The sequence below is a fragment of the Propithecus coquereli genome, unplaced genomic scaffold (assembly GCF_000956105.1).
Source record: "Propithecus coquereli isolate 6110/MARCELLA unplaced genomic scaffold, Pcoq_1.0 Scaffold186, whole genome shotgun sequence".
Taxonomy (NCBI): domain Eukaryota; kingdom Metazoa; phylum Chordata; class Mammalia; order Primates; family Indriidae; genus Propithecus; species Propithecus coquereli.
The window spans coordinates 2,068,926-2,084,662 of NW_012143412.1; the positions used below are offsets into that span (position 1 = coordinate 2,068,926).

Genomic DNA, 15,737 nt, shown 5'->3' on the forward strand with positions numbered 1-15,737 from the left:
ATACCAATTTTTTGACAGAGGTTATCTGTGGAAAGTGGGCTTTTTAATTTCCTTTTAATATTTTTCTAAATTTTCTGCATTTTTATGAATACTATATTTTATAGTATATGTTTATTGCCAGAAAAAATGACACTCAAGTCATTTTTCACAAAATAATTCTATTGAAACCATCCCTCAGTCTAGTTCTATCAAAGCAACATGGTTATTATTAAATAAGCAAGAGTCTATATGAAGGTTGAGAATGAAACGTGGAGGAAGGCTTTCATCTCTATCACATCACTATTTGTTCCCATGAAGGTAGCTGGGCTCCTGGACATCACATGCTGGACATCTGCTTTAGCGACCACTGCTTACGGCTCTCTCACCGTTCTTAACCACCAGGTAGTTCTGACTTAAGTAGCAAGGACCAATTAACATCCCCATCAGCATCTCAGATTTCGTCAGGTACTCGGAGCACCAAGGTAAGCCTCAGAGAACGCTTAGTTCCTCCGACATAAGTGACTGACTCCATGTTTTCAAAAGCCCAGCTGAAGTCAGTTGAGGGGAATTTTCTTGCCTCACTTTCTACTTCATGGATTGTAAAGATGCCAGACTCAATTTTTAAGTCCAGAGTTGCTGAAACCTATAAAGTTCTAGCCGGAGGCACTAAGATAAAAATGACTGTGGGTTCTTTTGACACATTAAAAAGTAAGTAGGTATAACCTGGCCAGGGGTTCAACCGCCCACCCTTATTGGGTGTATGTCCTTTACCATCCTCCACCAGTTACCCAAGGTCATTCACTCCCTGTGTTCCTTTACGTCTGAAGAAGAAAACTGGGATTTGGATAAAGCATGAGAAAACTTCAGTCTCTGGCTTGACCTGAACCAATGAAAGTGCACATGAATTTTATAGCTTCATGTCCACTGCCACTGATGGAAAATACAGGTGACCCTCAGTATTCATGGGGGATTGGTTGGAGGACCCCCATGGATACCAAAACCCAGGGATGCTCAAGTCCCTTATATAAAAATGGTGTAGTATTTGCATATAACCCATACACATCCTCATATATACTTTAAAATCATCTCTAGATTTCTTATAATATCTGATACAATGCAAATGCTATGTAAATACTAGTTAATATTACATTGTTTAGGGAATGATGACGGGAAAAAAACATCTGTTCATGTTTGGTACAGATGCAACCATCCATTTTTGTTTCTTAAATATTTTCAATCTGCAGTTGGTTGAATCCCTGGAAGTGGAACCCACAGACAGGGAAGGTCAACTGTATCCCATTTGGGGTCAAATGGGTGGGTGAGTTTTGGAATGTTGGTGAGGTCATCTTCAAATAGGAAAAATAATGTAATAAAAATGTGGACTAAAAAATATTTAAACATTTGAAAAAGAAAAAACTTGATCCTTAGTCCTAATACCTTACCAAAATTGTTTCAATTTCTAATTACCTTCAATCCTTTACTCACATGGGTATTCGTTTGTTAGTGCATAGTTGCCATCTCACAATACTCACCATTTTGCATTCTTCTTCTCAAATTTTAACAAGCCCCATTCTTTCCCCATGCTTTTATGCAGTGTCTAATTTCTATTTTAATTGGCTGCATAATTCCTACCAAGTAGATGTACTACAAGTTGGCATGTCCATTATTCCTTATCCTTTCACCAACTTCCAAAAATTAACACTCTTGCCTAAACATTAGACAAAGGTATAAAGATATGTAGTAGGTGGCACAGCCATATTGCTCAGCTAATGTGCTTGGAAGTAGTTCTACATACCACATACCACACCGCTGGATGGGTTTACTTTCCTAGAGCTATTCTTGGTCTTCTTTTTTTTTGAGACAAAGTCTTTGTCACCCAGGCTAGAGTGCAGTGGCATCCTCATAGCTCACTGCAACCTCAAACTCCTGGGCTCAAGCAATTTCCCACCTCAGCCTCCTGAGTAGCTGAGACGCGTACCACCTGTAGGCGCGTACCACCACGCCTGGCTAATTTTTCTATTTTTTGTGGAGATGGGGTCTCGCTCCTGCTCAGGCTGGTCTTAAACTCCTAGCCTCAAGTGATCCTCCTGCCTCAGCCTCCCAGAGTGCTAGGATTACAGGCGTGAGCCACCGCGCCCAGCCATGATTACTTATTTAATTTATTTATAGTCCAACTTCTTCTGGTAAGTGTTTAAGGCAGCTTTTAAAGCTATACACTCTAGAAAGATTAAAAACTTTAAAAATAAAACGAGGGAAAGTAAGAGTAGGGAAGTACAATAACCATCACGTATTAAAGGCTTTGCATATGCTAAGAGCTTTATCTAACAACTTAAGAAGGCAGTCAATATTATTCTAATTTTTCAGGTGAGGAAAATATAAGAAAATTGAGTTATGTTGTCCAAGATCACATAGTGTTAGAAGTAGGGTTTGAACCCAGACCTGCTTAACACCAAAGTAGAACTATGCTCTTAATCACAAAGTTAAATAGTAAGGTTAAAATATAAAATTCCTGTTACATATTTAAATATATTTACCCTACATTTGGCTCTAAACTTTCTTAGAAGCTGATGTGAAGAGAGAATATAAGTGATTGTAACATTCAGAGGATCTGTATTTAATTTGCTGCCTATTGTAATTTTATTTATGTGGTAGAAAAGAGCTATCACTTTGTTTAGAGGAGCTATATACATTCTTGTGAAAGTCTGAGTTATGTAAAACCTCAAGAAACAGAAATGTGCAGCATGGGTTTAAGGTCCTGTTTCTTAGCTAATATGTATATGAAGACTGTCCAGAGAGTTTTTAATATTGTAGTATAATCTTATAGAAACTTTAAGTGATGACTGATAATTTATTATTCTGATCTAGAAAATGTGGAGAGGAGTAGATGGACAAGTGGTAGCACCAAAGCAGAACAGAGGGTCAGGAACTAATCCCTCTCCCTGACTGCTATTTATCATTGGCCATTGGGTGGAGTATCTAGCACCATAGGCTTTTTGGAGGCTTTTAAAAAATCTTTGAGATATGGAAAAAAAACCAGATGTGACTAAAACAAGAAAATAGAAGCAATTGAAATTACTGTTTAATAATGGCTGCATAACACAGCATTATGTCAATTTCGTAAATAATATTTAACAACATTTAATATTTTAGAAATTCACTGTATTTGAAAGCCATCTTTAGATTAGATTGTCTCACTTTGCAAGAATCCTTCAATATGCTTAATGATGCTCCAGAAATAAATCACTTGAAGATAAATAATTTTCAAAAGCAAAATTACAAACAATTTTTACCCACAAATGTATGTGTAGATATAGATATATATATATATATATACATATACATATCATGAAAAAATACTAGAAGTCCCTGCCCTTAACATAGGTACCAAAGCAGATGAGGCTACTTGACTTCCAGAGCTCCTAGTTTCTCCTCTGTCTGTAGTTTGGGCCCTATCCTAGGGTAGAGCAGAGCAGGAACTATCAAAGGGCCTGAAGACTACCTCCTTCACCACCACCCCCACCACAAATGATGTAAAATCCCTTCCCACACAGTTCCCACACTGCTAGGAAGTATCCAGATGGGGGAGGGGGCACTGCAAGGTAAAGATGATGTGTATTTTCTTGGTTTAGCTGGCAAAAGCTGCGTTATTAATGCCTGGTTCCATACCAGGAACAAAGCCCTAGAATAATCAAACAATTGCCCAGGAAGCCATTTGGACTGAAGTTAGCCTGTCCTTCAAGAACGGAAGAGCTGAACTTGCCAGCTTTGATTTGCACGGCTTTCAGCTACTATTTCCAGCCAATTCAGTTCATACAACTCCAGCTTTCATTTAGGGTTGAGCTCATTGACTAAAAAAATAAAGAAGAACTGAAAAAAAGAAAAAAAAAAAAACAAGAAAAGAAATCAAGGAAAGGCTTCATTGATTATGCAGAGTGTTGCTTTGGGAAAGAGAAAAATCTTGTTAGAAGCCTGGCAAACTTACTTCATTAAGGGACCTAGTGACATCTTCTAAAACCAGAACATTACATCAGGTTAGTTTGAAACACCAAGTGGCCTTGTAATTTGGTCAGGCTACCCCATCCCCATCCATTTGTTTGCCACATTCTTTGCATTCCTCATCATACATTCAACACTGATGAAAAGATCGTTACTAAAAAATACGCTAAAAGAAATGTGACTTGTTAGGAATTAGAAACACTGGAATCAGGGATGGTGATTCCAACCACTCACCCTGTCCTCTAAAAGCCCGTTTTCTTTTTCTGCTTATATCATCAATCGAACCTCATTTCCACCATACTCCTCTCTCTTATATAGACTCCCACTCAATCTCCTTTCACCTAGTGATCCACCGGACACGGTGTCAATAAATGAATGTGAATATGAACATTAGATCTCATAGTGGTGTGTGACAATCAATTGCTTCTTGTCCCTCAGAGATCCTCTAAAGTTCTGGACAGTTTCTATGTCAAAGAAGGAGGTTGTTTAATTTGTTTTTCCTTCCTTTCTTTGGGAGCACCAAATGCCCCCAACTCACTGACCTCCCTCCTCTCTAGAATTAATTAGCCTAAGAACTAAAACTACCATTGAAATTTATCAGAGAAACTAAGAGATCAAAATGGTTCAGTCGTGCCAACCAAACCTTATTTAGTTCTGTGAGAAAATGACTAATAATGATGATTTTATTGACATAGATTATCTTGGTTTCAGGAAATTATTTGACAACTATTCTGAAACTATACTGCTAAGATAGTGAAGTTTGAGTTAGACAATAACATTAGGAGGTGAATACACTGTAAGATGACTACATTTCAGAGAAGTCAACTTGGGGAGGTTCCTACAAGAAATTAACAGAAGATTCACTCCTTAACCTATTCTATAAAATACATTATTAATAATTGGAATAAAAACATCAAAAAGATTCTAGTTCAATGTACAGCCTACTTAAAATTGGGATAAATGTGAAATTGGTGATAGAATCAAGATTAATTATATTCTCAATGGAACACAATATTGACTTGAAATAAATTAATTAGAATTTTACAGTGATAACTCTAAAAATCTTGCATTTGAATGCATTTAAATTGATAACTTAAATAAGTAATAGAAGATAACTTGTTTCATAGTAAGTAGTTCACAGGATACAGTGAATGTTTGACCACAAGCTTAATATATATAAATGGTAAATACAGGTTAAAAAAAGGTAATAAAAAATTAGAATATTCCATTTTTGAGAAGCTCAAATTGTTAGAAAATTCTTCCTTATATTGAGCTGGAATCTCAACGTAGGTTTCATTTAATTTTTCTCAGAGAGAAATGAGGTTGAATTCCTGGCAACTCATACCTAGACAATAGGATACAGAACTAACTCTGATTATAATGTGTCTGATGGGACTACGACAGCAGGGAGCAACAATCAAACAAATTAGAGACTATTACTTTGAAGTTGCCAATTTTAACTGGATTTAAAGTAGTTGCTAACCAAGATCATAATACTTCCTTAAGACTATACAATAACATCTTTTTTTATTAGAGTATAAATCCAGCAACTTGATGTATCTTAAAAACTGCATCCTATATAATCTTTCTATCTCCATGTATAGTAAAGTGCCTAGTCACCTGGCAAATAGTGAATGAATGAATAAATAAATAAAATTAAAAAGACTGACCAGACAAATCCAATCAAACAATACCCACAGTTGATACCCTTAGGATAGTAGCCATTATCTTTTGAATTTGCTGTATAATTCTGCAGTCTTGGCTATCATGTTTTTCAAGTCTGTAGGAAATTAGAAAGAAGAAAAAGAAATGTTATGGCCAAGTATATTTGTATCAGCATAAAAATAAAGAAAAATATGGGGAAATTATTTTTAACTCATATTCATATAGTTTAGAGTCATTTAGGGTAGACTCAAATAACACCCAATAACTCAGTTTACCCTGATGGGAGCACCCACAGACTTCACAGTATTGCTATGCACCAAGATAGCTAAAATCATCAAGTTATATTTGTATGGCATTATGTGATCAGCAATATAGGAAAGTATATGCAATACCTTTTGCAAAACTACACCTACAAAGTTTATTAATTGAAAAAAATAGTACATAAAGGCATAAACTCGCAGCTCTCTAAATAAACCCCATTATTCATGGTTACTTGCTCCCTCTGGCACACTGACAGCCTGTTTCATTACATTTCTAGAAAACCTCCATAGCAACTCATGTCACCAGCTTCCAGCAAGAGATCTTTTCTTATGAGCGAATCCTATTTTCACCTCAATTGTCATAACACCTCAGAGTGGCAGAATGAGAATATTGTATCCAATTTATGACCGTGTAAACCAAATTAACACCAAAAAAGTAACCAGGACAAAAGTGAGCCAGTCTACTCTTCAAGGGTAGAGCTTTTGTTTTGTCACATAATTATTCATTTACAATGAACAAATTTATGGTGTGAAGTATATTAAATAACAGATACCAGGCTCGGTGATGCAAATGGAGACGTAAGCAACTCTCTTGAGAAAACAAGACACATAAATATTTAGGAGAGTTTTCGAATGAGTTACAAATCAGAAGATACTATGCATATGGTACTAAACTTTCTTCATTCAAGTGTATTTCCATACTTAGTTGGACTAAATAAGCCTTAACTACTTTTCAACCCCAAAATGGTATGATTCTATCTTGCTCAATTCCCCAAAATCACTGTGAAATAAACATGGGAGGAATTGTTAATTTGCAGTTAATAGACTATGAAATTGAAGATTTAATAGATTACATAACTTGCTCCAAACCACAGAGCTAGTTAATAGTGAAGCCAGATAAGAAGTTAACTTGAGTCCTAATTAATTATTCTATTTATTATATAATGCCTCTGATTCATGTTTTATGATAGGAAATCATCAGCTATCCCATTTCATAGGTTGAAATCTCATTTTGGTGGTATGTTTTTACAAAGCAGCACATTGAATAAATGAGACTTGTTCCACAAATGATGTAACATTTGGTGCTTGACTAGTCAAATTTTTTCTGCCACTTCTCTTGGCATTTCACATGCACAATTTATGAGCCAATTCACTGTTACCTCTACTTATAAGTACTTCTTTCACATAACTGCTGTTTCCAGAAGACTTGTAAAAAGTAATTTAAGGGGCTCAAACCTGATTACTATGTATATTTAAAGCTTATCAGCCATTGTTGGTATGATATGGAGTTCCTTTCTGCTTAAGATCACTCAGGATGTGATCTAAATACAAACAAAATATACATTTTTTCAGAGAATTTTAGAAATGGGAATGACCTTAAATTGGTCCTTAAGTTCCTAATCCATCAAGCATTTATTTAGTTCTGGTTTATGAACAAGACCTTATGGACAAATGAAATAAATATAATATATGACCCCCTCATCCATAAAGAACTTAAACTAAAACTTGAAGGTTTTCATGAAAATTTAAATGATAGTGTCTATGCTCAATATGACAAAATGTTCCATAGAATTAAAAGTCTTATAAATATGTGATGATCTCACCTCAGTTTGAACTCTCTCACTGATTATTTGATGACAATAAAAGATCTGATATTCTCTGTCCAGAAAAAAAGAAGAGAAAAGAAAAAAAAGAAAAAAGAAAAGAAAAGAAAAGACAAGACAAGGCTTACAGTGTACATGCTCTCAAAATGTATATAAGTGTAGTTCATTCTGAAGCCAGATTGATCTGCTAGATGACTTATTTTCTTTAATAAAGTTTTTTTCCAGATATAAAAAACACATATGATAATTATTGTCAACTGTTGATTTCCCCCTAGAAGTCCAATCAGAAAAATCTATTGACTAAGCAAAGCTAATGTTACTAAACTACTGCGATAAGGAAGAGTATTACCTTGACTGCATTGTAGTGTCTCCAAAGGAGTAGTTCGAGGAGAATATTTACTTTGAGGTCAGGTCTCAAGTGATATAAGGTGAATCTTTCAAGGTAGGGAATTGATTGGGATTCAGCAAAGTTCATATTAGTTTAGTGAGGCAAAGGTCTTAAAGTTACTCTTGATAAGTGGACTGCTGTTTACCCAGGAAAGTAATCGATTGTTCTAATAGGAGAGCAATTTACCCAGATGAGTTAATTGTTTGGATATATTAGCTTTCAGGAATTTTATGAAGCAACAAAGTTATGCTTTGGTTTTACCGCCTTATCTTCCTGGCCAAATATTTCTTAGAATAATAAGAGTAACTTGGGAGCTCTACCTGGATTTAATCTCTGTTTTGTCTCTCAGGTGCCAGGTGACATGGAGCATGCCTTGATCACCCAGTTCTCTTATGTATTAAATGTGATTTGTAATTATTGTTTATGCTTTAAAGGATATCTGACCACATTTTAGGGGTGTCCAATGAAACTAGCACACCCTTCTATTATATGTATTCATTTAATTTTATCTAAAAGTAAATGTGTTTTTTAATGTAACATTGGGACTTAAAAATCAAAGAATAAATATTTGCATAGAGATGGAAAGACATTTATTTGGAGGGAAAAACTTTCATTTGGAGTTTGGAAAGTTTGGACTTACTCCTCAAGAAAACTAAAATTATATATAAAATTCATTAATAATGATGTATGGTATCTTGCTTTCAGTAAAAGTACTAAAAGGGCAGAACTAGCTCTTCTGCTGGATAGTGGACTTAATTTTAAAAGGCCAAGAGGAGAAAACATTATAAATCTGATAATAACATAAACCTCCCCACTGAATAATAATATAAACCTCCCCATTGAAACAATATTAAGATTACTATTTATTTCGCATTTTCATGTAGGTGTGTATATACGCACTTATATTCTTGTTTAATAGTCACAATGATCTTACAAAATGGGTCGTATTATCACCATTTCACAGGTAGAAAAACAATCAAACAAGTGAAGCATGTTGCTCAACTCATACAGGTAGTGGTACAAGCAAGATTTGAATTTGATGTGTCTGATTTCCAAGCCTGTTCTCTTAGGATTGATACGAGGAGGAAGCCTGGCTGTTATCATGAAATGAGAACCTTGGTATTGACATGTGATCTCCCAGCTCCCTAGAGTTTGAACTTAATGACTCTTACACCGAACGGTCTCTTTTTTTCATAGGGAGTGCGTAGTCCTGTGAATCACTGGAAGAGAACCACCTCAGGTGTGTGGTAGGCAGAATTCTAAGATGCCCCCAAGAAAACACACTTTCTCCTAGTCATTCAAGCAACCACGAATCTAAGTGTGGCTGTAAAGGGATTTCACAGATGCAATTAAGGTCCCCAAACAGTCAGCTTTAAAAGAGGGAGATTATCTGAGTGGGCCTGACCTAATTATATGAGGCTATTTAATCTGGGTCTTGGGGTCAGAGACAGAAGAAATCAGAAATTCGAAGTGTGGGAGGGATTTGGCCCATGAAAAATTTTCCTGCTGGCTTTGAGATGCAGGGATCACAGGGCAAGGAATGCTGATGGTCCCTGGCAACTGAGTGGCCCCCAGCAGAGAGCCAGCAAGGAAACAGGGACCTCATCCCTACAACTGCAAGGAACTGAGTATGGCTGACAATCTGAATTTTCCTGGAAGGGGATTCTTCCCCAGAATCTCCAGAAAGAAACACAACCCAGCCAACATCTTAATTTCAGTTTTTAGAACCTGAGGAGAGAACCAAACTGCATCATACTTGGCCTTCTGATCTATAAAACTGTGAACTAATAAATAGGTATTGTTTTAAGCCATTTTGTTTATAGTAAATTATTACATGGCAATAGAAAAAAACAGGGAGTCTAAATACTTTTATAAAACAAAACTGTTAACCTTTTATTATGACTTTAATGGGTGCTTTAGGTTAACTTGAAAATGAGCTTGCATTATCTGTAAATAGTGTAATCAATTCTCTACAAACATATGCTTGCAAGAAAATATCAATGGTGTATAAATAAACAGCAGGTCTATCAAATCCCCCTGGTCATCGGATCATGTGGACTTTAAAAAAATAATGATTGTATTAATAATGGTATGTAAATACTGTTTTAGAGTGTTCAATGTACTTACACATTCATTATATCATTTTAAAACCTTTTAAAACCCAGTAAAATAGACAAATAATTATTATTATCTCTCTTTACAGCACAAGAAATGAATATGTAGAGAAGACAAGTGATTAACTCAAGACCAACCACAAGAATTTGAGGGTGTGGTAGGGTGTCTAGCAGATAACAATCAAGGTCTTTTGATTTCTCTTAAAACCACATTTTATTTTCAGGGTTGACCTAAAATATTTTGGGAAAACATGGAGTTATGCTTCCCTTTCCCCCTCTCTTCCTATTTCAAGAAATAAAAAAATAACTAGAATATATTATATTTGGAATAATTGTTTTTCTTCCTACATCAAACATTTCTATCCCTCACACAATGTGGACCATTTTAAAGTTATTTTTTAAAAAGAGCATTCAAACTGGTTTTGTGAAAGTTTGAACTTAGTTTCAAAATAATTGAAGCTGTATGAAGAAAACATCATCAATAACCAACATGGGATTTATTAAATACATCTATAAAATGGAATTCTATGTAGCCTTCAAAGTGTGATTTATAGTTATCCACATAAAAAGTTGTGATATATATTTATTCATATGAGAAGTTGTTAATTCCATTTGTATACTAAAAACCCATTTTGTAAAAAAAAATGCACATATGCATACATAACACATTCACTCACATGTAATATACCAATTTTTTGACAGAGGTTATCTGTGGAAAGTGGGCTTTTTAATTTCCTTTTAATATTTTTCTAAATTTTCTGCATTTTTATGAATACTATATTTTATAGTATATGTTTATTGCCAGAAAAAATGACACTCAAGTCATTTTTCACAAAATAATTCTATTGAAACCATCCCTCAGTCTAGTTCTATCAAAGCAACATGGTTATTATTAAATAAGCAAGAGTCTATATGAAGGTTGAGAATGAAACGTGGAGGAAGGCTTTCATCTCTATCACATCACTATTTGTTCCCATGAAGGTAGCTGGGCTCCTGGACATCACATGCTGGACATCTGCTTTAGCGACCACTGCTTACGGCTCTCTCACCGTTCTTAACCACCAGGTAGTTCTGACTTAAGTAGCAAGGACCAATTAACATCCCCATCAGCATCTCAGATTTCGTCAGGTACTCGGAGCACCAAGGTAAGCCTCAGAGAACGCTTAGTTCCTCCGACATAAGTGACTGACTCCATGTTTTCAAAAGCCCAGCTGAAGTCAGTTGAGGGGAATTTTCTTGCCTCACTTTCTACTTCATGGATTGTAAAGATGCCAGACTCAATTTTTAAGTCCAGAGTTGCTGAAACCTATAAAGTTCTAGCCGGAGGCACTAAGATAAAAATGACTGTGGGTTCTTTTGACACATTAAAAAGTAAGTAGGTATAACCTGGCCAGGGGTTCAACCGCCCACCCTTATTGGGTGTATGTCCTTTACCATCCTCCACCAGTTACCCAAGGTCATTCACTCCCTGTGTTCCTTTACGTCTGAAGAAGAAAACTGGGATTTGGATAAAGCATGAGAAAACTTCAGTCTCTGGCTTGACCTGAACCAATGAAAGTGCACATGAATTTTATAGCTTCATGTCCACTGCCACTGATGGAAAATACAGGTGACCCTCAGTATTCATGGGGGATTGGTTGGAGGACCCCCATGGATACCAAAACCCAGGGATGCTCAAGTCCCTTATATAAAAATGGTGTAGTATTTGCATATAACCCATACACATCCTCATATATACTTTAAAATCATCTCTAGATTTCTTATAATATCTGATACAATGCAAATGCTATGTAAATACTAGTTAATATTACATTGTTTAGGGAATGATGACGGGAAAAAAACATCTGTTCATGTTTGGTACAGATGCAACCATCCATTTTTGTTTCTTAAATATTTTCAATCTGCAGTTGGTTGAATCCCTGGAAGTGGAACCCACAGACAGGGAAGGTCAACTGTATCCCATTTGGGGTCAAATGGGTGGGTGAGTTTTGGAATGTTGGTGAGGTCATCTTCAAATAGGAAAAATAATGTAATAAAAATGTGGACTAAAAAATATTTAAACATTTGAAAAAGAAAAAACTTGATCCTTAGTCCTAATACCTTACCAAAATTGTTTCAATTTCTAATTACCTTCAATCCTTTACTCACATGGGTATTCGTTTGTTAGTGCATAGTTGCCATCTCACAATACTCACCATTTTGCATTCTTCTTCTCAAATTTTAACAAGCCCCATTCTTTCCCCATGCTTTTATGCAGTGTCTAATTTCTATTTTAATTGGCTGCATAATTCCTACCAAGTAGATGTACTACAAGTTGGCATGTCCATTATTCCTTATCCTTTCACCAACTTCCAAAAATTAACACTCTTGCCTAAACATTAGACAAAGGTATAAAGATATGTAGTAGGTGGCACAGCCATATTGCTCAGCTAATGTGCTTGGAAGTAGTTCTACATACCACATACCACACCGCTGGATGGGTTTACTTTCCTAGAGCTATTCTTGGTCTTCTTTTTTTTTGAGACAAAGTCTTTGTCACCCAGGCTAGAGTGCAGTGGCATCCTCATAGCTCACTGCAACCTCAAACTCCTGGGCTCAAGCAATTTCCCACCTCAGCCTCCTGAGTAGCTGAGACGCGTACCACCTGTAGGCGCGTACCACCACGCCTGGCTAATTTTTCTATTTTTTGTGGAGATGGGGTCTCGCTCCTGCTCAGGCTGGTCTTAAACTCCTAGCCTCAAGTGATCCTCCTGCCTCAGCCTCCCAGAGTGCTAGGATTACAGGCATGAGCCACTGCACCAGCCCCATTCCTGGTCTTCTAAATAAGTTAACATAAATTGGGTCTTGTGATGGAGCTAAACACCAGAGTTTGCTTAGTCCTAAGACTGCTTAATATTCAAGTTGAGACACAAGAAAGAAGAGGTGGAATCCATAAATAGGTGGAGTGGAACCAGCTCCTACTTCCTGACTCATGGGACTGGAAATAGGAACACGAAACTAGTGTGTGCTGGTATGGAGCATGCATTCTTCCTCCTCCTGGCAGAGCAACTACACACTGAGAAAGAATCAAAAAGCAAGCATCCCTAAACACCTTTACGAGCCATTCATCATTCGGTTAATAAAGTTTCTGGGCTAGCATACTTGAAATGCCAGTAATTAGAGTGGAATTACTAGTGTAGGGTGCTGAGGACAGACCTATTTTATCTTGGGAAATGAAGTTTTGGATGATTCTCCCATACACAGCATCATGAAGGTGGAAAACTGATGTCCTGACTTTACCTTTTTTAAAAATAGGCTTTTTTTTTTTTTTAGAACAGTTTTAGATTCACAGCAAAATGGAGTGGAAAGTATGGACATTTCCCATGTGTCCCCACAAATGAATAGCTTTCATCCTTATCAACAAGCCCTGCCGGTGTGGTACAGTTGTTACAATTGGTGAACCTGCATAACACATCATTATCGCCGAGTCCACAGTTTCTACTCGGTTCACTCTTGGTGTTGTATGTTCTACAGGTTTGGACGAATGTACAATGACATGTATCCATAAAGTTCTGTATAGTACCACACAGAGTAGCTTCACTGCCCTAAACATTCTCTGTGTTATAACCTTACTTTTTAAAGTGAAGGATTTATTATGGAAATAGAGATTATGTTAAGAAAGGGTAGAACACTGAATCTTATTATTTGTAACTATCATATTGTGGTTATAACATTTAAAAAGCTTTTATCTTAGAATTTACAGATGAAACAACAAAATGTTCAGGATTTGTTTTAAAATACTTAAGGAAAAGTTTTGGTACACCATGAAAGCAAAACATGTTGACAGAGTATTATAAATATAGTTTAAGTCTACTCTTATACATGTATTTACAGTTTCCCTGCCTTCCCCCACCCTTTATTTTACTTCCTAGAAATAAATAACCCTCATATTTAGATACAAATTCAGATATATAAGGGTTTCCATATTATAGATTAGGCACAAATTGATTTTTTAAATTGTTGTTGTCATTATTTTTACAGCTTAGTTGAAGGGAGTTCTTCCTTCTAGCTATGAGTTTGGGTGTTGAACACAGTCTGATTAGGTCCTAAAGAAGGCTGTTTATGGCCAATAGTGTCCTTACACAAAATTTAAGAAGGTACCTCATCCTCCAGATGAACACAAGCCTACAGCAGGTTATAGTGAGCATATATTTTTCTCCCTATTCTCCCCCTGGCTTGGGTACCTTTGTGCAAGGCACAATTCGCATCATGACGTGCAATAGTCTCAGTCCTGAACTTTTAAGTTTCCTTTTAAAATTTAGACTCTGGCTGTTTTGCTTGGCAGCCAAGTATCTAGTCAGAAGCCAAATTAAGATCACTTGCTCCCTCCCGGGATATCTCATGCCCCACCAAGAGTTTGGCCTGTTAGCAAATTCCTCTGCTGTCCACCTCAGCCACCAGAAAGCAGGCCAAGCTGCAGTTACTGAAAAGCCCAGTATCTATTGTGTCTTGAACTTCAAATCTCAGTGCTTCTAGCTATGTGCCCTTGTGGCATTGTGCATTTGTGCATTTGCAGGAAGGTGGGCAGGGCAGATAAAAATGGATGCCATTTATATTAGCCAAGTTGCTTGGAGTGGTGATAAAGGCAACCGTTTTGATCAAGTAAGCGTGGGATGAGGTGTGGATGTCAGATCCCTCTGCTCTTTCCTTTTTTTATAAGGTGACCAGCAGAATTTCAAATCAGAACTCAAGCTTTCAGAGAGCTTAGAAAACAATAACAAAAGAAATAGAATAAGTGTTCCAGGTCATCCATCTGGTGGTTTATGTTGGTGACAGAGTCAGTCTTGTATCCCAACAATCCAGACCTCTCCTATCTAACACAGTAGCCGCCAGCCACTGTGGCTATTGATCAAACGAAATGTGAGTAGTTGGGATTGAGATGTGCTATAAGTATGAAATGCACATCAGGTTTTGAAGACTTACTGTGAACAGAAAGTGTAAAAATATCTCAAATATAGTTATCTCATTGATTCAATCAGCCATTACAAATAGGGCAATGAGTAACACAGGCTTGGCCTTGGCCTTTGTGGAACTTGGACTTTCCCATGAATACTTTGACTATATATTTGATATTCTCAAAGCAGACACCACTGCAGCTCTGATGCAATATCAAGGCCACAGATGTGAGCTAGGGGTATGTTACCAACTACTGTTTGGCAAAGGTCAGAGCCCCATTGTTCAATAAAATAGCCACTAGTCCCACGTGACTAGTGAACAGCTGAAATGTAGCTAGTCTGCACTGAGATGTGTGTAAGTATGAAATACACACAGGATTTCAAAGATAGTATGAAAAAAACAAATATAAAGTATCTCATTTGTAATTTTATATGGATTACATAGTGAAATAATATTTTATATATGCTGGATTAAATTAAATATATTATTAAAATTAATTTTATCTGTTTATTTTTACTTTTTTTCATGTGGCTATAAAAAAGCTAAGATTATATATGTGGCACACAGCATATTTATATTGGCCAGACCTTCTCTAGACTAGTTTTTTCCACTTCATTAGTGCCAATAACCACACTGAATGGAGCTTTTCCCTCCAGGAAGCTGTGAAGTAAATTGACGAGGGACTTGAACCTGGCCAGGGAGCTAGAAGCTGCCTCAGTCCCTGCCCCCCCCCTTTTCTTTTCTGTTTGGAGGATCACTTGTACCTTGGGTGATTAAACTCTAGGTAGCACGACGC

General features: G+C 36.5%; 1 protein-coding gene across 1 annotated transcript in view; it reads right to left on the reverse strand.

The window, feature by feature from the left end:
- PTN (pleiotrophin) overlaps positions 1–15,737 on the reverse strand; it is a 105,803-nt gene that overhangs the window by 44,612 nt on the left and 45,454 nt on the right. The window lies entirely within an intron of this gene.